We start from the raw sequence: 26,039 nt of genomic DNA, 5'->3' as shown, positions 1-26,039 counted from the left end.
GGTCCATCTTTATGGCGATATCTCGAAAAGGCGTTCACCTATAGAACTAAGGCCCATTCCCTTTCAAAGTTCTAATTAACCCCTTTCGTTTGATACCCATTTCGTACAAACACATTCTAGAGTCACCCCTGGTCCACCTTTATGGCGATATCTCGAAAAGGCGTCCACCTATAGAACTAAGCGCCACGCCCTTTTAAAGTACTCACTAACACCTTTCGTTTGATACCCATATTGTACAAACGCATTCTAGAGTCTTCCCTGGGGGACAACATTCAGCAGGCAGTTTTAAATGCCCACAACGAGAGGGCAGCAAAATGACTGTCTCATGAGGGTATTGCAGCTCAATTTAAACCATTGCGAGGCAGCCCAAGAGCTATTATCCCAAACAGTCTATGAAGGAGGATATGACATAGTGGTACTCTCTGAGCAATACAAAAATCGCCAGGAGCAGGGTTGGCTCTCAGATTCAGCAGGGAAAGCCTCAATTTGGGCACCAGGGAAATTTCTCCCACAGGAAATTATGACGCCAACGGTAGCAGGATTCACGTGGACAAAAATCAACGGTATATACGTCTTCAGTTGCTATGCCCCTCCGAGCATGACCATCGCCGAGTTCGAAGATATGATATACGGGATCACCATTGAAGCACGAGGTAAACACCCGCTTTTTCTGTGTGGGGGAGTAGACGAACCAACGAAAGAGGAATAGTTCTTCTCGAAAGCCTTACTTCTTTGAGGCTAAAACTCCTAAATGAACCAGGGATATATACCTTCTATACAGGTACCAGACGATCCATTATAGATCTCACCTTCGCTAGCAGCGAAATAGCAAGGCGAGCAAAATGGTCCATAAGCAACGTCTACACACACAGCGACCATAAAGCTATTAGCGTAGAGCTGCTCGAAACTCCACGAACGGTAGCAGCAAGACATCGATAAAGTAGGAAATGGAAAGAGCACCTTTTCGACCCACATATATCTGACATTATCTGGAAGGATGCAACAGTACGAGAATCGCACGCGGAAGACCAGTCGGTTCAAATCACTAAGTTGCTATGTATGGCATGTGATGGTGCCATGCCCAGAAGTCGCAGAAAAGCACAGCGGACTCCGGTATATTGGTGGAATGACGAAATTGCGGAAGAGCGTAGAAAATGTCGCAAAGCACGAAGAATAGCGCAGAGGGCACGCTCATCACCACGATAGGCATTATTTACTAATCTTTTTAATGCCTGTATGCAAGAAGGCGTGTTCCCTCGCACGTGAAAACGACAAAGACTTGTCCTATTGCTGAAACGTGGTAAACAGCCGGACCAACCATCCTCATATAGGACACTTTGTATGCTGGATTCCCTAGGGAAGATTTTCGAGCGTATAATTAGTGAGCGCCAACAGCTGACTCTAGAAAGACCAGGTGGCTTATCGAATAGTCAATATGGATTTCGCAAATCAAGATCCACCGTAGATGCAATACAAACAGTCGTCAATTTAGCTAGAGAAGCTATCTCTGGAGGCCAAAAAAAAAGGAGGTTCTGTGCACTGATTATGTTGGACATCAAGAATGCTTTTAACACTGCGAACTGGATGCAGATAATGGCAGCGCTGCAAAGCTTCGACACTCCCGCTTACCTACGCAGAATAATAGGTAGCTTTCTTAAAGACGGAGTACTTCTTTTTGACACGGATCAAGGAGCAAAAGAGTACAAAATCACAGGAGGCATCCCACAGGGATCAGTTCTCGGTCCAGCGCTTTGGAATGTAATACATGACGAGGTGTTAAGATTTATTTACCAGAAAACACGCAAATTGTGGGATATGCTGATGGTACTGCAGTGGTAGTAGTGGCCAAGAAACTGGACCTGCTTCCAGCATTATGTAATGACGCCGTAGCAAGAATAAAGGAATGGCTGACCAATACGGGACTGGAGTTGGCTAGCCAAAAGACGGAAGGGGTATTAGTAAGCTCCAAACGGTCGGCGAACGAGTTACTCTTAACTGTCGGGGATCACCAAATCACCTCAAAGGATTCCTTACATACTTAGGAGTGCACATTGACTCTAAGTTAACTTTCAAAGAGCACTTCAGAGCGGTGGGGGAGAAAATTACCAAAGTAAATGGATCACTTATGCGAATAATGCCTAACATTGGTGGTCCGAGCGAAGCTACACGTCAGCTATTGTCCACAGTAACCAGCTCAATAATACTATACGCAGCACCAGTGTATGGATTTAAACAGACCCATCAAAAATATATATTAGCAGCGTACCGACTTGCTTCTTTAAGAATGCCAAGTGCTTATCGGAGGGTGTCCGACGACGCGATCCTGGTTCTAACCCGGAAAATCCCAGTGGACTTACTGGCAAGCGAAATGGCCGATCTGTATAACACTAATATCGAGCGGCCATCTGAAGAATACAAGAAAAGAGCAAGGACACAAACAATAGCTAAGTGGCAAGAACGATGGGAGGCCTCGAGTAAAGGGCGTTGGACTTTCACACTAGTTTGGAACGTAGCTCAATGGAATGAGCAGAAGCACGGCGAACTGAACTACCATCTCACGCAGATAATGAGTGGACATGGCGGTTTCAAAGAGTATTTATGGAAGCGTATGATAGAGGAAGATCCTCGTTGCCCAATGTGTACCACGGAGTTAGAAATCTCAGAACACGTCATGTTCCACTGCCCCCGTTTCCACGAAAAAGACTCACCTTGCATGGAGTCTTTGGGGAGGAACCTGCCACGAGAAATTTAGTATCACATATGTGCAACAGGAAAGAGTGCTGGACTGCAGTGAGCAAAATGGCATTTATAGTAATGACACGACTGATGGATGCTGAGAGGGAGCGCAGAGAAATGCACATGCGAAGCAGTGGCGATTAAATGAACACTCAGAGCAAATAGCGGGAACCTGGACGCAGGGACAACAATAGGCTCTTAAAAAATGAGAAATATGGAACGCCACCCTGAAGTAATGCGAAAGTGGTGCCGGGGTGGGCGACGGTTCCAGAACGGGGCTGTTTTTTAGTATTCGGACACACGGTTGCTGCGACGGCAGCAATTATGGTGCATTAGGCATTTTTTAGCCTCCCCGAAAAAAAAAAAGAGTCACCCCTGGTCCACCTTTATGGCGATATCCCGAAAAGGCGTCCACCTATAGAACTAAGGCCCACTCCCTTTTAAAATGTTCATTAACCCCTTATATTTGATACCCATATCGTACAAACAAATTCTAGGTTCACCCCTGATCCACCATTATGGCGATATCTAGAAACGGCGTCCACCTATGGAAATAAGGATCACTCCCTTTTAAAATAGTTATTAACACCTTTCATTTGATACCCATATCGTACAAACAAATTCTAGAGTCAACCTTGATCAACCTTTATGACGATATCCCTAAATGGCGTTCACCTATAGAACTATGGCACACTCCCTCTTAAAATACTCTTTAAAACCTTTTATTTGATACACATGTCATACAAACACATTCCAGGGTTACCCTCGGTTTATTTTCCTACATGGTTATTTTCCATTATGTTGCCACCATAGCTCTCAACTGAGTATGTAATGTTCGGTTTTAACCTTCCTTCCTTGTTATTTATGAATTATAATATTTGTAAAATTGATGTTATCACAAGTGGGCGGTGTCACACCCATTTAGAAACATTTTTTTCAAATTGTTATCAAGAGTCTTAATATCAGTCCACACGTCAAATTTCAACATTCTAGGTGTAGTATTTACTAATTAATCAGGTTTTTGTGTTTTCCAAAATGTTATATATATAAAAAGTGGGCGTGGTTATCATCCGATTTCGCTCATTTTCAATATCTCTTTGGGTACAGATAAGCTCGTGTACCAAATTTGGTGAAGATATCTCAATATTTACTCAAGTTATCGTGTTAACGGACAGACGGAGAGATGGACGGGCATGGGTCAAACAATTTTTTTTCGATACTGATGATTTTGATATATGGAAGTCTATATCTATCTCGATTCCTTTATACCTGTACAACCAACCGTTATCCAATCAAAGTTAATATACTCTGTGTGCAAAGCACGACCTTGTAACAGTGTTTTATTATATACAGCAACAAACGGATAATTCTTATTGTTTATATGGTAACATAAACTATAATTTCTGTTGGGTAACCTAATGTTTGCTCCAGTGTCATTTTCTCGTGTTCTCTCTTAAGGTTCTAAAAATATTCGCAAATCTTAATAGTTGGTGGCAATCAAAGATCAAGCATATGACGAAAATAATGGCAAAAAAAGATAAAAGGCAACCACAAAAAATTGGAGTGCTAGGCAAAGTGGATGAAAAGTGTTAAGAAAACGATGAAGCTTAGAAAACTACTTTTACTGCGGTATCATTGGGTGCCATGGTCTCAGTGCACAAAAGGCAATTGGAAATGCAGTTGACAAAAGGAAAAACGGAAATATGTTGTCCGACACACCATAAAATTAAATGCATATGCATTAAAAGTATTGAGGGAACAAACCCAATAAGCAACAGTATACGAATATTCAATAGTAGAAGTTGTTTATCATTTGAGACTCTTCAACGCCTCTCAAGCCTTATAACATTTTCACACAGAGGATTAATGAAATAGTTAGCCTTGTCTTTAAGATAGAACATACTAATTCATAGGCTTTCCACAGACGACTCGGCTGGTAACACAAGGTCTCTACAGACAAGCGGTATACGATCGTCGAAATGTCGATTTATCTATACCAGTTGATGTTGTTGTAACGCAAGGTCTTGCCAATTAATAGCACAACTAATCTAAGAATTGTGTCGGGAATCCTCTTAGGGACTTCGAAGGAACCTAGCAATTTCAATAGAGATGGCCCATAATGAAGTTCCTGTTAGAAGCGTTGGTTTCAAATAACAATGAATGAGTTTGTCTTAGTCATGTTGGTCAGCACATATGTCTTTTTTTAGAATCGAAATACTATTGACACTCGCCTCCCTGGGAGGTCAGATTAAGTAGTCTGCAATGGTTGGAAATGTGGCTCTAGTGACAGAGTTCACTGGTATGAGTCGACAAACTACGGCTTTGGTATATTTGCCTTTTGGATGACTCAAAATTTCTTTGGTCTCTCTTTTGACTCGTCATCTAATATTGTATATCGAAGGACACATGACAAATTGTCTGTATGAAGCGCTTGCGCTCTCTTTTGGCCCATCGATGGATCAATTGAGAGAAGTATGGGTAGGTGGTCAGATAAGCTGTTTGTTAACGACGAAGAAATTTCAATAGTTTGCCATCACTGTGTCGTCTTCATTCACTATACTAATACATATCTTACTTTTTCGCTGTCCACTACCAAGGGGTTGAAATCAATGGATTGGCAACACATGAGCCTCGTATACCACCTACTTTGACAATTTCGTGCTATGTCTTATTGCCTTTTGTTTCAAAAGTTCCTTTTCTTGACGCAAGCTGGAATGCCAGAGATTGTGTTGAGTGCTAAAGTCACCAAGATCTACGCAGTTTTCAACCTTTAGTAGCTCACAAATGGAGAAAAGGAGGAATATAGACGTTGACATACTAAGTTACAGTCCCACTAACCAATGTCGGGGTCGAATTTCTGCAATTTTTCCAGTTAAGCGGCACACTTAAATAAATAGGGTTATACTGAAATTAGAGGTTTTAGCAAGGAAAAAAACTGAGTATACAGAGACGACTGCCGCGGAAACGGAACTTTGTCGTCTGGTCAGACGAACAAATTTTATTTTCATGAATATCTTGCTTGTTTCCTGTTAAGTTGGCAAAAGCTTAGCAAATACAGGTATCAGCACTAGCGAAACTTCCCAAAATAGAAGTCTTTACCAACGACGGTTTCAAAAGTGTAACAAATGGCGATCAAAACTAAATTTTTTTAATAAATAAAAAAAAAATTGTAAAATACCAAAAAAAAAATTTAAATTTTTATTTTTGCAGCATATGCAGCAAAAGATAATATGGATTTTTAAAACATATATTACAAAGCTGTGATTCAATTATATTTAAAATTTTTCTCTCAAGTTGGGAATACTATCATCGGTTACTTGAGATGCATTTGAGAGCTAAACGTTCAGATCTTAAAAAGAAATTTAGTTCTAAAATGCCTTCAAATTAATACTGAACTAAATGCTTACTGGGATTTTAAAATATGAAGTTAACCCATACATGATGCGCTAATCGATCTACATACATAGCAAACATTTACATAAGCATATTATCCTATATCAGGAAACTGTGTGTATCTATATATGAATATATTAGCCTTCACCAATAACATAATAAATATTTGTTGGAATTAGTTATCCTTTGTGTTAGTAGCACAATAACTTTTTATCTCTTCTTATTTTTGTAGCGCTAAAAAGACTTCCGAAAGTTTTGAGGAGTTTTATTGATGTTGATGGCCCTTTGATGGATATTAGTAAGGCAAGTTCCGGAACCATTAAGGTACAAGCCTGCACATCTCATAAGCAATTTAACAAGTCATCCACAGCCTCCTTCCGCGAGGAAAGTGGGTTCTCCAAAGCCTCGCCTGGAAAATCTGTATTTTGCGCCTGCAACACTCTTAACCCTTTCACCCCTGAGTTTTTTTTCGAAATCAGGCGGTGTTTTCATCATTACGACAGCTAATCCTGTAATATGACTAAAATATAAGATGTTTGGCATACCTGAATCCTTTACCGTTATCCTGGGATATATAATCCCAATAACATTTATTAACATTTATAGGTGGGACCAATAAGTCCCAATAATACCAAAAGGGGCCAAAAATTTGTACACATCTAAAGGTATAAACAAATATTGGGATATTATTATCCCACACAAATACATTATTGGGATTTGTATAACCCAATGCAGTTATAAATATAAAAAACTTACTTTTTTCATTATAATTTCTTTCCAATTTTGAAGGAATAGCATTTATTCACACCCAAACTTTACAGCAAGCGGTATATTACGAATACAAACGGTATCAAATAGACGTTTCACACTGAAATACAACGCGTTACTGATGAAATTTCACGACATGTCTGTGCAAAATATTGCGTAACGGGAAATTTGATGTCAATAATGACGGAATGCGGTAACTCATCATCAAAGAAGTCTTCAAGGTTTTATTGGCCACATTTCTATGCGTAATTGGATAAAAATTAAAAGTTATACACATATTTGAAGTTTGCTGGGACGTATTGTCCCAGTAGGGGCGAAAGTGTTAAAGGGTTGTGCTACACAACCCCTTGAATGCATGTTAGTTTTTGTTGGTAAGCGGGGTTTTATTGCTTCACATCAAAAAAAAATAAATAAATTAAGTGCAGTATCAATACTTTTCGGAGTCCAAAACGTCCAAATTTTTTTGATATTATTATAATTTAAATTCTATTTTTCAAATTTTTTTTTTTCAGCATTTCATAGGGATGACAATCGCGCTATTTAGAATTTTATATATAGCAACATAACAAGATTTATCTTTATGTATGAAAACATTGTTATATTAATTTTTACTTAAATTTATTAAAAGTTTTTCGAAAAATTTAAGAAATTTTCGGGAAGTTATACGAAAAAGTGTCTATTTTTGAACAGATCGCTCTTAGCCGGAGTAATGTTTCGTATTGAACGCACGGGAGAAAAGCTTTTGAAGGGATTCACAAGGCGAAACATTTCTCAGAATAATAGGCCATATTAATAAGAATAAGCAGTTGTGTTTTCTCAGTTTTTTAGAAAATTTAAATGAAGTTGTTCGTAGTGAGTTTTAAATTTGAGCCGGAAGAAATTGATTAGTTTTAACAGGCTTATATTAGCTTCACTTGTATGTTTGTAACTCTCTAGGCTAGGCGCTCCAAAAGACCCATCTAGCGAAAATTATTGAAGAAGGCAGTGAAATAACTCGCTACAAAACGAGTTGTGCTTAAAAGCGGAGATACGAACATATGTGATACGGCGTGTTGTTTAGTTTTTATACTCAGCGTGCTTGGCACAATGAGTATACTAACTTTGATTGGATAACGGTTGGTTGTACAGGTATAAAGGAAACGAGATAGATATAGACTGCCATATATCAAAATCATCAGTATCGGAAAAAAATTTGATTGAACCATGTCCGTCCGTCCGTCTATCCGTTAACACGATAACTTGAGTAAATATTGAGATATCGTCACCAAATTTGGTACACGAGCTTATCTGGACCCAGAATAGATTGGTATTTAAAATGAGCGAAATCGGATGATAACCAATCCCAATTTTCACATATACTAGCAGACCTGGCTGACATTGTTCTGCCCTAAATTTGGCCTATCTGCATACACTTTAATAAGCTTTTTCCGTCTAACTCTGTCCTACGCCTCTACACTTTTTCCTAATCTTTTTTTTTCACTCCTCCCTCCGTCTTTTTCGCTTCATCTCCATCTTCGTCTCATTCTATCCCTTTCTCAGTCTCTTTCTCTCTTTTCTCTTCTCTCAAGTTTCTCTCCTTCTTCTTCGTCTCTTATTGCCAGTCCCAGAGGGTGGTATGTATTTTGTTCTAGTCCCATTCCGAGTCTTAGTCCCAGTCCCACTCCGAGTCTCAGTCTCAGTCCCAGTCCTAGTCCTAATCCCAGTCCCCGTCCGTCTCTGGTATACTTCCCGGAAAAAAGCATCGTAAATACTAATATAGGTAAATTTATATACGAAATTTCAAGCAAATCGAATAGGACGAATGTAAATAGGTTTGTGGGTATTACTAATTCTTGTCTTTATATCGGCTTCGCATGCATTTTTATCAGTTTTGCAAGGTTGATGCGACTAAATCGAATATCATTATGAACTCTAGAGCTCTCAGCAACAGCTTTCATTTAATATCCATAATACACACACATTCTAGGGGTATCCGGGTCCATGTTTTGGCCTATGTCTCGAGACCCTAGTCACTCAGCGGTATAAAACTTACTCTGCACACATCAACAGCTTCAATTTGATACCCATAATATAAAAACACATTCTAGGTGTATGCGGGTCCACGTATTGGGCTATATCTCGAGACCCTAGTCCCCAATAGGTATGAAAACTACCCTGTACTAAAGCACTCATCAGCAGCTTTCATTTGATATCCATATTGTATAAACAAATTCTACGTGTACCTGGGTCCACGTTTCGGCCTATATCTCGAGACCCTAGTCACCAATAGGTACCATGTACTAAAGCTCTTATCAGAAGCTTTCATTTGGTATCCATATTGTATAAACAAATTCTACGGGTACCCGGGTCCCTAGTCACCCGGTAACAAAGTACTCATTATATAAACCTTCCCCGTGGAAAAATACATATTGTCTCGGATATTAGCATCACTAAGCTATACCATCACTAAGGCGATGCTAAGGCCATGCCAAGCAGTATTTACGTCAATAATCAAATCATGTGTACACATATATAAGGCAGCCGAAAGATGTCACACACAGATGCATTTACTTATACGCCTATGTATGCGCGAGAGACTGTAAACTACAAACATTCACATCAATAATTCAATCATTATGTATCTACATAAACGAATAAATAATTGCGTCTACACAAATGTACGTATACGAGCAGCGGAGCGGCAATGCACAAACACATTCATATATCTTATCTGAGTTGTCACAAGAGAGAGCAATAATTTCTGCACGTAATTGTGGCTGGCGATTTTGTAGCCGAAACTAACTAGTAAGTTCTGGAAATCGAAGAGCATAGAAGTATGCAGCGTAAGCTATAAAAGCGGAGCAGGCGAGTAAGAAGTAATTCAGTTTGAGTTGAGCTATCAATCAGTTTGATTAAGCATGCGATCTGGCGGCCAATAGTAGAGTTTCATTTGAGTTATCAATCAGTTTGTTTATTAAGCCAGCGAGTAGCAAAGTATAAGTGTTATTGTGAAGTACTTTAATAAAGGCCATTTTTAAATTGTTCAATATTGGAGTTATTTATTCAACAGTTTAGTGATTCGAACTTAGCGGAGGATTGCAAATAAGAGGATTTGCAGCAAATTCGTTACAATATATATACCAATTTTCATAATAATTGGTCCAGTAGTTTTTGAGTTAATCGATGATATACATACAAACATTCCTTTTTATATATATAGATATATGGCTAAACCTATTTGGGATTTCAAAATCAACTAACCATGACCTCCCCTTCCTGTATCTTTCATAAAAATTGCATGGCAATCTTTCTACCCGTTCTCGAGTTATGGAGTGACAATCAAAATGTACACTTCTTTTTACATATATAGTAACATTTCGGAAAACACAAAAAACAGATTATTTAGTAAATAATACACCTAGAATGCTGAAATTGGACATTTGGGCTGATATGGAGACTATTGATAAAAATTTGAAAAAAAAAAAAAAAATTTAAATGGGCGTGTGATAAAATCAATTTTACAAATATTATTAATCATAAATCAAAAATAGTTTAAAATACCGTAACAAAATTCGGCAGAGAGTTTGCCTTTACCATAAGGAATGTGTTGAACAAAAGTTTAACGAAATCGGTTAAGGACCACGCCCACTTTTATATAAAATATTTTTAAAAGGTTCCTGAACGAATAAAATAAGCTATATCTTTGTAAAAAAGAGCTTTATAACAATGGTATTTCATTTGCGAAGTGGATTTATAACAATAAATAGGAAAAACTTCAAATTAAATAAATGGGCGTGGCACCGCCCCTTTCATGACTAAGCAATTTTCTATGTTTCGGGAGCCATAACTCGAAGAAAAATTAACGGATCTTAATAAAATTGGGTACACAGATTTTCCCTATAGCAAGAAATATTTCTAGATGGGCGAGATCGGTTAAAGACCACATCCGCTTTTATATAAAAGATTTTTAAAAGGGTCGTAGACGAAAATAATAAGGTATATCTTAGCGAAAAAGAGCTTTGTATCAATAGAATTTTACTTTCTAAATTGAATTATAACATTAAATTTGAAAACACTCAAATTTTTGAAAATGGGCGTGGCACCGCCCCCTTTATGACTACGAAAGTTTCTATGTTTCGGGAGCTATAACTCGAAGAAAAATTTACATATCGTAACAAAATTGGGTACACATATTTTCCTTATAGCAAAAAATATTTCTAGCAAAAATGGACGGGACCGGTTAAAGAACACGGCAACTTAGATATAAAACAAATTTAAAAGGCTTAAAAGGGTCGTAGACTAGACCAATAGCCTATAACTTAGCAAAAAATAGTTTTGAATCAATGATATTTCACTTATCAAGTTTTATAGTAAGAGGAAATGGGGAGACATTTTTTTAAACGGACGGTACCACGTGTTTTGTAGAAAAGTAATTTATCTGAAATGAAATGTGCATTTGAAGCTCACGCTGAGTATACAATATTCGGTTACACCCGAACTTAGACACCTTTACTTGTTATTAAACGGTTTGACTTGACTGGCTGGTTGGCTGGTTGGCACGAATTTTGTAATTTAAATTTAAGTAACTTCCCGATAAGCTACAGGCTTGTAACTTGGAATATAGTTCAGAACCCGATGACAATGCAATAATTAGAAAAAAAACTCCGATAGATGGCGCATGGATCGAAATAATTCGAAAAATCGTATTTGTGGTCCAATTTTTCATACCTGGAACACATAATACATATAAGAATAGAAAAAAGAGACCTATGAAAAAAAATCGCTGGTAGGTGGCGCATGTATAGAAATATTTAAAAAAAAATCGAATTTGTGATGCGATTTGGCTCATATTTGCAACACGCGATAGATACGACCTATAAAAAAATCGCCGCTAGGTGGCGCAATTATCGATATATTCAAAAAAACCGTATTTGTGGTCCGATTGAAATTGAAATTGAAATTAATACACACATGAATAGAAAGCGACCTGTGAAAAAAATCGGCGCTAGGTGCGCAAGGGTCGAGATATTCAACAAAACATATATTTGGTCCGTATTTGGATCGAATAATATATACATGAATAGAAAGCGACCTGTAAAAAAATCACCGCTAGGTGGTGTAAGGATCGTGATATTTCAAAAAATCGTATTTGTGGTCTGATTTGGCTCATATTTGGAACAAATATTACATATAGTCCAGTAGAAGTGACTACAAAATATTTTGGAGTTCGAGGAGGGACAAGAATACGCGGCGCAGAGTTGAGTAAAGTCTTTGGAAGGATTATGTATTGAAGACCTAGATTGTAACAAACTATCAAGAAAGGGTCCGTGTAATAATGAGTCACTAAATGAACTAAATAGAATGAGAAATAAAAAACATTAAATAAAGACTAAAAACTTGAAAATAAAATAATTAAAAAAAATTTTTAGTTAAACGGTTTTATTGAAAACAGTACTTACATGAAGTAATTATAATACTAAAAGCTAGAAAATAATTAGGTAGGTCATAGGTACTAGTCATCACACTCCTCATCAATCCAGGGCATTGATCAGACAAAAATAAAAGCGTTCAACACGTAAAAATTTCTATTGATAGTCATATATAAGACCAACTGAACCTTAATAAGGTTATGCTAGGCCTCACACTTTTAGAAATTTCACGCGCCCAACGCTTTTATTTAATTGTCTGATCAATGCCCTAGATTGATGAGGTGTGTTATAACTAGTAGGTATTGTTTTCAATAAAACCGTTGAATTTATAATATTTTTTTAATTATTTTATTTTAAACTATATTTATTATCTATACAGCAGTTTTTATGTTTCGTCATGTCGAGTTAAAAAAGCAATTTTGTCGCAAGTGCCAAGTTGTTATTATTTTTTTTTCTCGCAAATAAGTACCTCTAACTTAATATTCATGGGTTAACATGTCAAAACACCGCGCTCAGATTGGCTCGAAATGTCTTCTTATCTCTCCAGAATATTATTTGAAAATTGAGGCGAGATTACTCCGTTAAGGGGGGCAACGTAATCGGTCAGCCTTTCAGAAACCTAGGTACACTAACAGATGATTGAACAGGCCCCGCCAGGAGTTTCTTAAAGACAAATACCTTGAAGTCACAGTTGAGGAAGGCAACTTCCCCAGTTAGGCTCACGTCACTCTAGCTCAACCTCGATCTGGAGATTGTAATACGTTGTTACCTATCCACAAACAACCCCGATATATCCACGTATGCATGTATGACAACAAACCACGTTCTCAATTGATATGAGGGTCCAACGCCTCTAACACACTTATATTTTTGGTCCAGCGCAACAGAAATTTCCTTGGTCTATAGTTTGATAATACTGATGGCAATTTGTTAGTGATCGCGAATTGTGAGATAATCTCGGAAATAATTCCTATTAGAAAACAAAAAGATCTTCGGTGAATTCTTAGCCGATCTATCTTTATTATTATTATTATTATTATTATTTATTTATCTCAAAGTACATTAAGACTTGGAGTCTTTCATTGCACATATTCATGAGGTTAATTACAATTTTTCTTCTTAAATTTAAGCTTAAGCTAACATTAGTTCTAGACAATACGACACAGGCGTTGTAGGTATGTAGGTTGAAACAGGAGGAGGGGAGGGTTAGTGTTTGAAGAGATCTGTTACTGCCGTTTTGAAGCATCCATATGACTTAATGCATTTTATTGGAATAGGTAGAGAATTCCACAATTTCACAGCACTAACAAAGAATAATCTAGAAGCCGCTACTGTGCTATGCCTGGGGACTACGAAACTGTGAGTTCGCGAAGATTGTACAAATTTTAGTTTCTCATAAAGATATCTAGGTTGTTGAAATTTAATTATTTTATATAAACACAAAACATTTCGGACATTTAGATAGACTTCTATGCTAAATCCAAGTATATTTTTTGAGTATGGTGAAATGTGGTCAAACTTTCTTTTACAATAGATGAATCTTGCCACGTTGTTAATAGTCAAACTTAGTTTACTTTTAGATTCGCAGTCTAAATCTCCATACACATTTTCAAAATATCTTATTTGAGGCACAATCAGAGCCTTAACTAATTTAAGTTTTATGTTATGAGGTAGGCAAAAACAGGTATGCCACAGGTTTCTTAAAGTATTGTATATTTTTGATATACTACAGGAAATGTGGTGTGTACATGTTAAGTGGGTGTTGACTTTAAAGCCGAGACTAGTAACGACGGATTTATACTGTAATATATTTCCATCGAGAACTATGGGTGATAGCGCAGTTAGATATACCGAATCGTGCGATATTGGCAGGACCTGTGTTTTTTCCGCATTCAGGCAAAGGCCATTTGTTTCTGCCCAAACTGATATTTTATCAAGATCTTCGTTTAGCCTAAAGACAAGATCTTCCCCAAGTCCTATTGGGCGTGAAAAATAAATCTGAGTCTCGCCAGCGTATAAATGTATTGACGAATTTTGACAGCAATGAACGATGTCGTTGATAAAAGTTGTAAATAGTATAGGTCCCAAGATTGATCCTTGAGGTACCCCTGAAGGAATTTTACTACGTTCAGAAATTACTTCACCACACTGAACTTGTTGTTGCCTACTCGAGAGGTAACTTTCAATAAGTTTAATTGAAGTTGAGTCAAAACCGAAATAATGTTTCAGCTTCAACAGTAATATATCGTGAATGACAGTATCAAAAGCTTTAGAAAAATCTAAAAGAATTAAAAATGTGAGTAATTTGACATCGAGACTGGGGCGAATATCATCCATTACTTTGAGCATGGCTGTAGAACAGCTGTGACCAGCTCTAAAGCCAGATTGACTGTCAGCCAGCAGGCTATTCTTGCTCAGGTGAGATGTTATTTGATTAGCAATAAACCTATCAAACACTTTCGATAAAGCTGGTAAAATACATATAATCCTATAATTTTGAGGGCAGTCATAGTTTTTGCTCTTGGCTATAGGGACAATGTTTGCTACTTTCCATTGGTTTGGAAACGTAGATGAGGTTATGGCAAAGTTTATGAGATGTGTAAGAGAGGGGAGTGCAGAGGGCAATATTAATTTTAAAAAGCGTAGACTAAGTCCATCCACACCCACAGCATTCGACTTGATGTCGTATACACACTTGGCGATCTCATCTTCAGTGCCTGAAACAAATGCTAATTTATTAGAGTGGTTGTATTCTAAGCTCTGATCCACAACAAATTTTGAAACACGGTCATGCCCTCTATTTATTCCTATGAAATACGAGTTCATTAAATTTGCATCAATAACGCAAGTTTTATCAGCCTTCGGACGAACTCCCAACGATTTTAAATTTTTCCACAGAATTTTTGAAGGAACGTTATCATTAAATTTGGTTTTGAGATAATTTATTTTGGCTTGACGCAAATCAGTTGTTAATTTGTTTCTTAGTCTTTTGTATTCTCTCCACCGCTCAGTAGTAGGGTTACGCTTCCAATATTTATAAGCATTATTACGGTTTTTGATAAGCTGTAATATTCTATTATTGAACCAAGGCTTTTTATTGTCAATTGCATTGGTAGCGGAAATAGGAACATACTTTTCATATAAATAATTCACCAGCATTACGAAATAAGATAGCTTATCTTCAATATGCGGAAGAAGATAGCAGTAATTCTATTCCATTGCGAAACTTTCATACTGGAGAGCATTCATATTTATTTTTTTTTAAAATCCCTATACATAAGTTTCACAGCATTTTTAATTTTGCTGAACTCAACATCGTAAGATAACAAGATTAACTCGTGGTCAGAAATTCCAGCTAAAGGAAATTGGTCAATATGCATTATATTTCTAGTGCCACTTACACCAAAGAGATCCAGCATACTTGGTCTACCTTGAGGCGCGAAACGTGTAGCGTATTTGTTAACAATGGTAATACCAACAGAGTTAAATTTACATAGCAAGTTCCTGGATCTATTACTATCAGATAATATATCTACATTAAAATCACCACAGATTAGGACATGTACATAGTGCATTGACAATTCGGATATTTTATTGAAAACCATGGTAAGGTCATTGCTGTTATGGGGGTTGTAGATGCAAACAACTAAACACTTTTGAACATTATCATAAAATTCTACAAAAATACTCTCAACTAGATCTGTACAGCCTGATGCATGTATAACTTTACATTGCAAGTAAGGTTTAAAATAGATGGCTATGCCGTCACCTCTATTACCAGTGGATCGATCATTTCTTATCAATGAGTAATAACACAACGTATACATTAAGTCTTTCATACCAACCTTGAACCAAGATTCTGTTACGCATATCACGTCCATTTTAACATCATGAAAAATATAATTTAGATATTCGAGCTTAGCGACTGTTAAGCTACGAGAGTTAAAGTGACAGATATTTAGTTTTGAAAATAAAGGCAGACATTTCGAATAGTGTTACTTTGGCTCGAAATTGTGTATATTTGTTGCCACAACTACAATTTTGGTTGTTTCACCTCAGAACCTTTTAAAGTATCGTATTCCTCATCAAAATATTTTATTTGCAAATGCCTCACTTTAGGGAAGGATGTACGTACACACTACATGTAGTCTTCTGTAATTAGATGCAGGACAGTTGATAGCTACATTCGTAGCAACCTCGCTCAGGTCTCTTTGGAGGGAACATTTTTATTTCTTAACTGATAATGAAGAGCTGTAGTTATTGGGGTCAATAAGGGATATAAACCAACGCATCAGATTGCTTGTGGACGAACGAAAGCGGGCGAAATGGGAAGAGCACCTAAGAGGTTGTAACCTCTCTACCGGTGTAGGTAAACTTTGGTCCACCGTAAAGTCCCTATCGAATCCGACTAAGCACAAAGACAAAGTTTCCATCCCCTTTGGCGATAAGGTGCTGTCGGATACGAAAAAATGCGCGAGTGCTTTCTGCCGACAATATATAATGCATCCTACGGTTGACAAAGGTAGACGGAGAGCCAATAGACACGCACATAAACACAAATTCAGCGCGTCACCAATAACCATCACCGTTAGAGAGGTTGAGGACGCCATTGGTCGCGCTAAACCATCCAAAGCAGTGGGCCCAGACGGCATAGCCATGCCGATGCTTAAAAACCTAGGGAAAGAGGGTTTCAAATATTTAGCGCATGTCTTCAACCTATCTCTTTCCACCTTTGTCATACCCGAGAAATGGAAAATGGCCAAGGTGGTCCCGCTACTAAAGCCTGGGAAACCAGCTAACATAGGTGAGTCGCGTCGTCCGATATCTCTCCTATCGCCAGTGGCAAAGACGCTTGAAGCCATTTTGCTCCCTTATTTCCAACCAAATTTGCAGCTATCCCCTCATCAGCATGGCTTCAGAAAACTCCATAGCACTACCTCCACGCTAAATGTCATTAGCACCCAGATAAATTGCGGTTTGAATCAATACCCCCACCATAGAACAGTACGGTGATACGGTCAACCGTGGCTCGTTACTGCAAAACCTGGAAGGGTCTACCCTTCACCCATGTCTTAAAAGGTGGACCGCAAATTATCTGGGTGGTCGGCAGGCGTCGGTGCAATTCAGAAACGAAACATCAAAACCAAGGAGAATTAAACAAGGGTGCCACAGGGTGGTGTCCTATCCCCACTTTTGTTTAATTTCTACATATTTAAGCTACCTTCACCACCGGAAGGAGTCACAATCGTTTCCTACGCCGATGACTGCACAATAATGGCCACAGGACCAGGCCCAGAGATCGATGAGCTATGCAATAAAATAAACGGCTATCTCCCTGATCTCTCCAGTTTTTTCGCCTCGCGAAACTGGCATTGTCACCGACTAAATCTTCCGCGACCTTATTTACAACATGGACGCCCCAAATGTCGACCATATTGAACATCCACGTCGATGGAACTACGCTACCGACTGTCCTACACCCCAAAATCTTGGGTGTGACGTTTGATCAGGATCTACATTTTGGTGCGCACGCAACCGCAATTGTCCCGAGAATTCAGAGCCATAATAAAATCCTCAAATCCCTTGCTGGCAGTACCTGAGGAAAAGATAAAGAAAAGCTTATGACCACATACAAAGCAATTAGCCAACCGATTACGTGCTACGCGTCACCTATATGACACCAACCATCTCTTTAATTGTAATGTGGAACCAACGCCTCTAACACCCCTTTCCTTATGGTTCACCCCTGTTGAAACGGCAAGTTTCCTTGGACTCCCGTTAGAGGATATTGATGACAATTTGTGATCGGTCGCGGCTATTAGATGGGGCGAGCATTGCTACAACAACAACAACAACAGCTGTAGTTATTATCGCTCCCAGTAGGACCTCCATAACTCTCCATCCAGCAGTGTTTGTTAGGAAGCTCTCAGACAAAGAACAAACAGTGCTACTTTTCTGCTCGCTGTTTGTTCCGGCGAAGACTCCAGCCGACGTCTATTTTAGTCGGTTTCAAAAGAACGTTGCTAAGTTTCTGATTTATTTCGATGATCGCCATTAGTTGCTCTCTTTGGCTTACTGCAAAGATACAGGCTTGGATCTGGCTGATATTTTTTTCTCCAACATCTTTTGAATGTTTTCTAGGAATTTTTACTCTGCGGCGAGGCAGTCCGTCCCAGGTATCACCAAATTTATGCGTTTTAATAGCTGTGGAATTTCACTCGTCGCCTCTGCTGCGCTGCTTAAGGTTTCACTAAAGGCAGATTGGTCGCTGCAGAGAACTCTTTCTACAAGTATGTTACCATATTTGGTTTTCGGTATTGCCGATATCACCTTACTTGTGTCGTCGGGCTGAAGCAGCCTACAGTTGGTCCCTAGGACCTGGTAATATATTTTGCCTCGCTCTGGTTTGGCAACAAATGTTGCAGCTTGATTATTCTATTTAGTCCGTTTCTTTAACATCGGAGGCAGAACAGGGAGTGGCTCCATGGTTAGTTGGGGCCATTTTTTTGGCTTATAATGCGTTGGCTAGGACAAAAACTAATTTTTCGGGAGCGTATTTGTGCGCTTGTGGTAGGGACGCAACAAATGCCTGTCTTTCTATTTTTATTTTATGCCCATGAGTCTTCAGTCTCGTAGTCAGAACTCGTTTGTGCTCGCTCCTTTATTTTGGTCCAGTTTGCCGCTCTTCGTTTCAGGGCGTGTTTGCGGCAGTGTGCCTCCTTAAGAAGTCGCTCGTTTGTCCTTTCTAACAGCGAGCTGTGCGGTGACTCTGATGGTGATGGTAGCCACTGTCCCACTGCTTTACTACATATTTCAATCAAAGACGATATTGATCTTACGACTAAGGTTGACATCACCGGGTTTCCTAAGCCAACGACCCTGAATACCGCTTTTTCGTTCAACACGTCCTTAGTTGTGTTTTTCTGTTTGTTGCTCATTTTTTGTACAGGGTCTTCGCTTCAAGCCGCTATCTCCGCACAACGTGCCGTCGTCGTAATAAATTTCCATGGTAGCCTACACACACGCAGGGATGTCACGCATTTGCAGACACTGATTTTTATGTGTGTCTATGTACATAGCCAGAACGCAGCGTTCTTCAGAAGTTGTCCCAACTGATGCTGCAACTTCGATGGGAACTCAAGTCGAATGTACTTGAGGACCTACCAAAGTTTTAACGAGACGGAGACGAAGATAATATTAACCTATCAGTCGTCTTAGTACGCTTTCACAAATGTTTGCCAAAGCGGAAGATTACCGGGATTCAAAGTGTTGTTTAGCGCAACCCCTTTAAGGATGCCTGCTACCGAAACGTACAGGATGTATAACCGGCAAAGGGACATGAAAATCGGTAACACTTCCCAAACGTTCGGCATACTCTCTTCTTTAACAATAACTACCATCATCCTCAGCCCAAAATCATACTTCTCGAAACCGTCTTCCAGTTATAGTTTGAAGGATCTTACTATTATCGATCCTGTGGATGCTTGAAGATATATTTTGAGAGGACATCCTATCGCCTGTTGTTTTTGAGTCAAACAGTCACATATTCCCACTGGATATGCTCGTTTTGAGTTGCTATGGGTACTTAATATCCCCCGAACCTCCCGTCTTCCGTAGAGCATTCCTCTAACCACCACTTTAAAAGTTGCCCGGTACGGTGCCGTTACACCACGGGAGAGGCTAGTAAGTTACTTTAGAAGTTTGGAGCCTATCCACTCACACGAGTAGCAATTTCCAGAATCCAGAGAATTATGCATACCATACGAAAGTCTTCTGTTAAATATAGGTTTGTGCACAGACAATTATAAACTAAATGTTATAAATTTTTAAATATTCTTTAAAAATGAAAAACTTTAGTTTTAGAAAACGGTCTACTTTAACTACCCAAGCTTACCTTTGTTATTACCCTCCGTATTTTTAACTATAAGTAATGTCATCTTAATCCTTAACTCTCTGCTGCCAATGATGTATGATCATGATAATGTGAGTTTTTTCCTCGTAAGAATTCCCACTTGAATTTTGGTCACTTAAATGCAGAGTAAGGCAAGACAGCAAACATATCGATGTTTATGGCATATGAGACATACATTTTTACTATTTCTGCTGCTGCTAGAGCCAATATAGCGAACTGGGAATATATATCCTCGTATTTAAACTATTTTTTATAAATAGTATTTGCTTTAGCTACACGTACGTTATTACCGCAAAAATCTAAATTAAATTATGTGGTGAATTGGAAAAAATTGTAATACTTGGTTTTCATTAAAACAAATTAGCTCACAACAAAACCGGTGTCAAAAGCGTTTCCAATATGACACGAAGTCGATAAAGGAGTGTGTTGTCAATATCCACGCTAAAATTTTGTATTCATTTATTCCATTACCCATTTCATTATTTCCCGTTGCAAACTCATTTGACCGTGTTTGACAACTTGTTTCATTGAATTCTCTAGCGCGATTATCACTTGATGCCAAATGCGTTTTTACCATGTCAAACAACTGACTCGAAGTCGATAAAGCAGTAAGTGTTCGAACATCTTTATAACCTCAAATTTTGAGTTTATTTATTTCATAACCCGTATAACTATTTTTAGTTAATTCACATGCTGTACAGTTGGCAAACGAAAAAAAGTGCCAATATGTTGGCAAATAAAGTTTTTGTGTCAGATTTTGGAAATTGCAGGTATCAAATATTTATCATATTAACTGTCGCTTTGTACTCAGAAACGGATGATAAACAAATCTTACGGTTAAATTTGGACTGGGGAAAACCAAGTATGTATAACTAGGTGTAGGTGAAGTATTCGCTATAAAATTTGAAGAGTACAAATGGGTGTCCATATAAAATGAGAACAACAATAAAAAAACATCATGTGGTTATAACGACAACAACATTGACATCACGACCATTGAGATTTTCTAAGATGGTCATTAAGGTAACGCATATTTTCAAATAAAGTGGCAATACAATCAATCATATATTCGACCTATATTTTCATTCGCACCTCAACGTATTAAACTATTAACAGCCGACGAATTTATATTTTTGTATTATTTACTTACTTACTTGCTTAATTGGAACTTTGACGACAACCAAAGCGTGCTAGTTGGTTGCTGGGTAAACTGGCGCTAATTGGTCACACCAAGGGAATCCAAAAGCCGCTTCTGATTAAAACACTTTCTAAGTCGTAGCTTCATCTTTCATTCGACATTTCAATTCGCTTATGAGATTTTTTTTCAAAATTTATGCCTGTTACGCATTTTAATTTTGATTTCATTGAAATGAAAAAATACTAATAAAACACTGGTCGGACGAGTATTAATTTCAAATAAGAAAAATATTTTTAAATTAAAAGCTTTGGCAAAATTTGGAGCAAACAAACAGCAGTATAAAATCAAATTAGAAGATGGTTTGAAATAAGGTTTTTCGTACTAGCTTCGATAAAAATGTAGATACTTCCTTTTCCCTTAAAAAGGTAACAGACAAACGGAGTTTCCTATAAACTGCAATAAAGTCAAATTAAAAATAATTCATGGAAAAAATTTAATTTAGGGTGATCCGACGTAGTCATAACCCTTATGAACTTCTGACCATTTGAAGTGGTCGATACGGTGACTTTATTCTACCCCTTTCAAAAGGGTGCATCGAAGTCATGTCCTTAAGAAATCAATAAGCAGGTGTGTATATTACCGACTCTTACCTTTTTAAGTAATATAACACAGCATAACACAACAAAAGATATCATAACATAGTATAACATAATTTAAAAAAGCATAACATAACATAACATAACATACCATAGCATAACATAACCTAACCTAACATAACATAACATAACACAACATAACATACCCTTCCCAAGGCAGTTGGTTCTATGTACCCGAGCGGCTCGAGATTTTTACCGACCAAGGACTGTCATTTCAGTGTAACCCCATTTAATTTGTTGCGTTCCTCACACAAATTGTCATCCTCCCAGCAGCTCCTTGCAGCGGGACTGCTCCATATTCTCTTGATCCGGGAAGGTATCGAATCCAATCCGGGTCCGTCTCCTGACCCCGGTCCTTAGAAATGGTTTTGCTGCGTCTGCCGGAAAAGAATCTGTTTAGGACGGTCATACACTTGTCAGTGTGTCCCGTGCAAGGGATGGTTGCATCGAACTGGTTGTTCAGGGCTAGACCCTAAAACAAGACGTCCTCGTGATTTCTATAAATATTTTGTGGCTCCCTGCTGTTCACGCCCAAAGGCGTCTCATAGTCTGAGCCTTAGCGCCCCTCCCCCTTTCATTCCAGCAGCTCCGCTACTCAGCAAGCCACTATTATTTCCCCCAGCTGCTCGCGCCCTATGGTGCCTCCAGCTCATACGGCCGCTCCCACTAATGACTACAATCTCCGTAGTAGAGTGAGCAGAAATGCCGTATATCAGCCCCTGCCCCGGTCTTCTCCCCCCCTCTTTTTGGGCAGCAATCGTGTAGGTCAGGGAAACAGACTCTTAGTTCCTACCACCTTTTGCACTGTCTGCAAGCACAGAATATATATGTATGCGACATCCGCCCAATGCAGCTTATGCAGCGGTCGGTGGCACTTTCCTACATGTTCTGGTCTTCGTGACGGAAACCTCCAACGGTCTTCATTGCGCCGTTTTGCCATGTCGTAAACCCAAATACACCGGGGATCCCAATGCTTACCCAGGGACGAACAGTCCCAGGGCCACAACAATAATTGCCTCCTAGCATCTCACAACCCAGGCATAGTCACCCGTCACTTACTCCTAGAGTAACGGCGTCTCCCCCGTTGCACTTCAGAATTCTGCAGTTAAACTGTAATGGATTAACTGGTAAGATCACTGAAATAGTCGATTTCATGAAGCGCACAACATCCGCATTACTGCGATTCAAGAGACTAAACTCACAGCAAGATCTGCTCTGCAGACATTGTCCACAGAAAAGATCGCGAGAGCGGGGATGGAGGCGGTCTCATGTTCATCATACACCACTCAGTGCAATATTATATATTTTATCCCGACATCGGCCGCAGGGACAATGTACTGGAACGTGATGGCTTATCTGTCCGTTCAGGCGATGTAAATCCAGAAATCATCAACATCAACATTCCTCCTGCCACCTGCGGCCCCAGTGGATACCGCCTTAATATTAGTGCGTTACTCCCTGGCAACAATCGCATTATCTTAGGCGATTTCAATGCCCATCACGACCTATGGCATTCAAATTTGCAGGCAGACAGTAGGGGTGAGATGTTGGCGGATCAAGTAGAAGAAACGACGTTCTGCACAATAAACGGAGACGCCCCCACACGTATGGTAGGAAGCTGTCACAGTTCGCCGGATATATAAATTTTGAGCACAGGACTCGTAAACTGCGTCAACTGGCAGCCGATGGTAACATTGGCATCCGACCCCTGCCAATTCTCATCTCGCTCGAACGTACCGCCGACTTCATCATCTGTGAAAAACGCACTTTCATATACTTTAAAAAATGAAAGTGAGAAGAATATAAATCTTTTGCAGAAAGCTGCTTTGCCACCCTCCCTATCCCGACTGATGCTCGCAAAGGGTAACGTGCTTTCCGCAAGGTCATTGAATCCGCCGCAGCACGTTTCATTCCCGCTGGGATAATTCCCGAAATCCGGCCCCACTTCCCGGCTGAGGCCGCAAACTTAGCGAGAGAACGTGACCTTATAAGAGAGCTTGATCCAAGCGACCCCAAATAAGGGATGTAAACCAACGCATCAGATTGCTTATGGATGAACACAAGCGGGCGAAATGGGAGGAGCACCTAAGAGGTTGTAACCTCTCTACCGATGTGGGTAAACTTTGGTCCACCGTAAAGCCCCTATCGAATCCGACTAAGCACAAAGACAAAGTTTCCATCGCCTTTGGCGACAAAGTGCTGTCGGATGCGAAAAAATGCGCGAGCGCATTCTGCCGACAATATATAATGCATCCTACAGTCGACAAAGATAGACGGAGAGCCAATAGACACACACATAAACACAAATTCAGCGTGTCACCAATCACCATCACCGCTAAAGAGGTTGAGGACGCTATTGGTCGTGCTAAACCATCCAAAGCAGTTGGCCCAGATGGCATAGCCATGCCGATGCTTAAAAGCCTAGGGAAAGAGGGTTTCAAATATTTAGCGCATGTTTTCAACCTGTCTCTTTCCACCTTTGTCATACCCGAAAAATGGCCAAGGTGGTCCCGCTACTAAACCCTGGGAAACCAGGTAACATAGGTGAGTCGTATCGTCCGATATCTCTCCTATCTCCAGTGGCAAAGACGCTTGAAGCCATTTTGCTCCCTTATTTCCAAACAAATTTGCAGCTATCCCCTCATCAGCATGGCTTCAGAAAACTCCATAGCACTCTCACCGCGCTAAATGCCATTAGCATCCAGATAAATTGCGGTTTAAATCAATAACCCCACCATAGAACAGTACTCGTAGCGCTAGACCTATCAAAAGCTTTTGATACGGTCAACCATGGCTCGTTACTGCAAGATCTGGAAGGGTCTACCCTTCCCCCATGTCTTAGAAGGTGGACCGCAAATTATCTGGGTGGTCGGCAGGCATCGGTGCAATTTAGAAACGAAACATCAAAACAAAGGAGAATTAAACAAGGGGTGTCACAGGCTTGTGTCCTATCCCCACTTTTGTTTAACTTCTACATATCAAAGCTACCTTCGCCACCAGAATGAGTCACTATCGTTGCCTACACCGATGACTACACAATAATGGCCATAGGCCCAGGCCCACAGATCGTTGGGCTTTGTAACAAAATAAACGTCTTTAGTTTCTTCACCTCGCGAAACCTGACATTATCACCGTCTAAATCATCGGCGACCTTATTTACAGCATGGACGTCCCAAATGTCGACCATTTTGAACGTCCACTTCAATGGCACTACGATACCGACTGCCTTACATCCCAAAATCTTGGGTGTGACGTTCGATCAGGGTCTACATTTTGGTGAGCATGCAGCCGCTATTTTACCGAAAATCCAGAGCCGTAATAAAATCCTCAAATCTCTTGCTGGCAGAACTTGGGGAAAAGATAAAGGAACGCTTATTACCACTTACAAAGCAATTGGCCAGGCATGCTACGCGTCGGTCGCCAACCTAAAGATTACACACTGGAGAAGATACATGCCTGCCAAAATACTACCCTCAGAACCTCCACGGATTTTCTCCTTATGTCCCCAGAACACCATCTATATAATGAGGCGAGAATACTCCCAATAAGGGAAAAAATTAAATGCTAACCAAACAGTTTCTTTTGAATACCGATAAACCTGGGCATACCAACAGACATCTGATTGATGAGCCAGCACCGCCCAGAAGCTTAAGGAGTTACCTCCGTAAGCGCTATGAGGAAATACGGCACCTGAGAACACAGCCGTATGAAGCCTAAAAACATAAAGCAAGTCCTTGGTTAACTCCATAAACAGGCGTCGGACCGCTATGTCAGGAATTGCCCGGTGAATCCAGTACTCAAAGAGAAATACCACCCTAAACTTGAGGAAGAAGAACGCACACTCCCTAGGGAAACGGGAGTCACTCTAGCCCACTTCGATCTGGATACTGTAACAGGTTAAACCCTTACCTATCCAGAATCAATCCCGGCATACAAAATGTATGCCCTGCTTGCAAAGTGTCCCCACATGACACCAACCATCTCTTAAATCGTAATGTGGAACCAACGCCTCTAACACCTCTCTCATT

The 26,039-nt window shown here is 39.4% G+C and overlaps 1 pseudogene; it reads right to left on the bottom strand.

Annotated features, from left to right (window-relative positions):
• Positions 1-26,039, bottom strand: part of LOC137241802 (cytochrome c oxidase subunit 1-like) — a 173,249-nt pseudogene that overhangs the window by 125,574 nt on the left and 21,636 nt on the right.

This window comes from Eurosta solidaginis, chromosome 2 (genome assembly GCF_040869045.1).
Source record: "Eurosta solidaginis isolate ZX-2024a chromosome 2, ASM4086904v1, whole genome shotgun sequence".
NCBI classification, from domain to species: Eukaryota; Metazoa; Arthropoda; class Insecta; order Diptera; family Tephritidae; genus Eurosta; species Eurosta solidaginis.
This window is presented reverse-complemented; position numbering and strand designations above follow the sequence as displayed.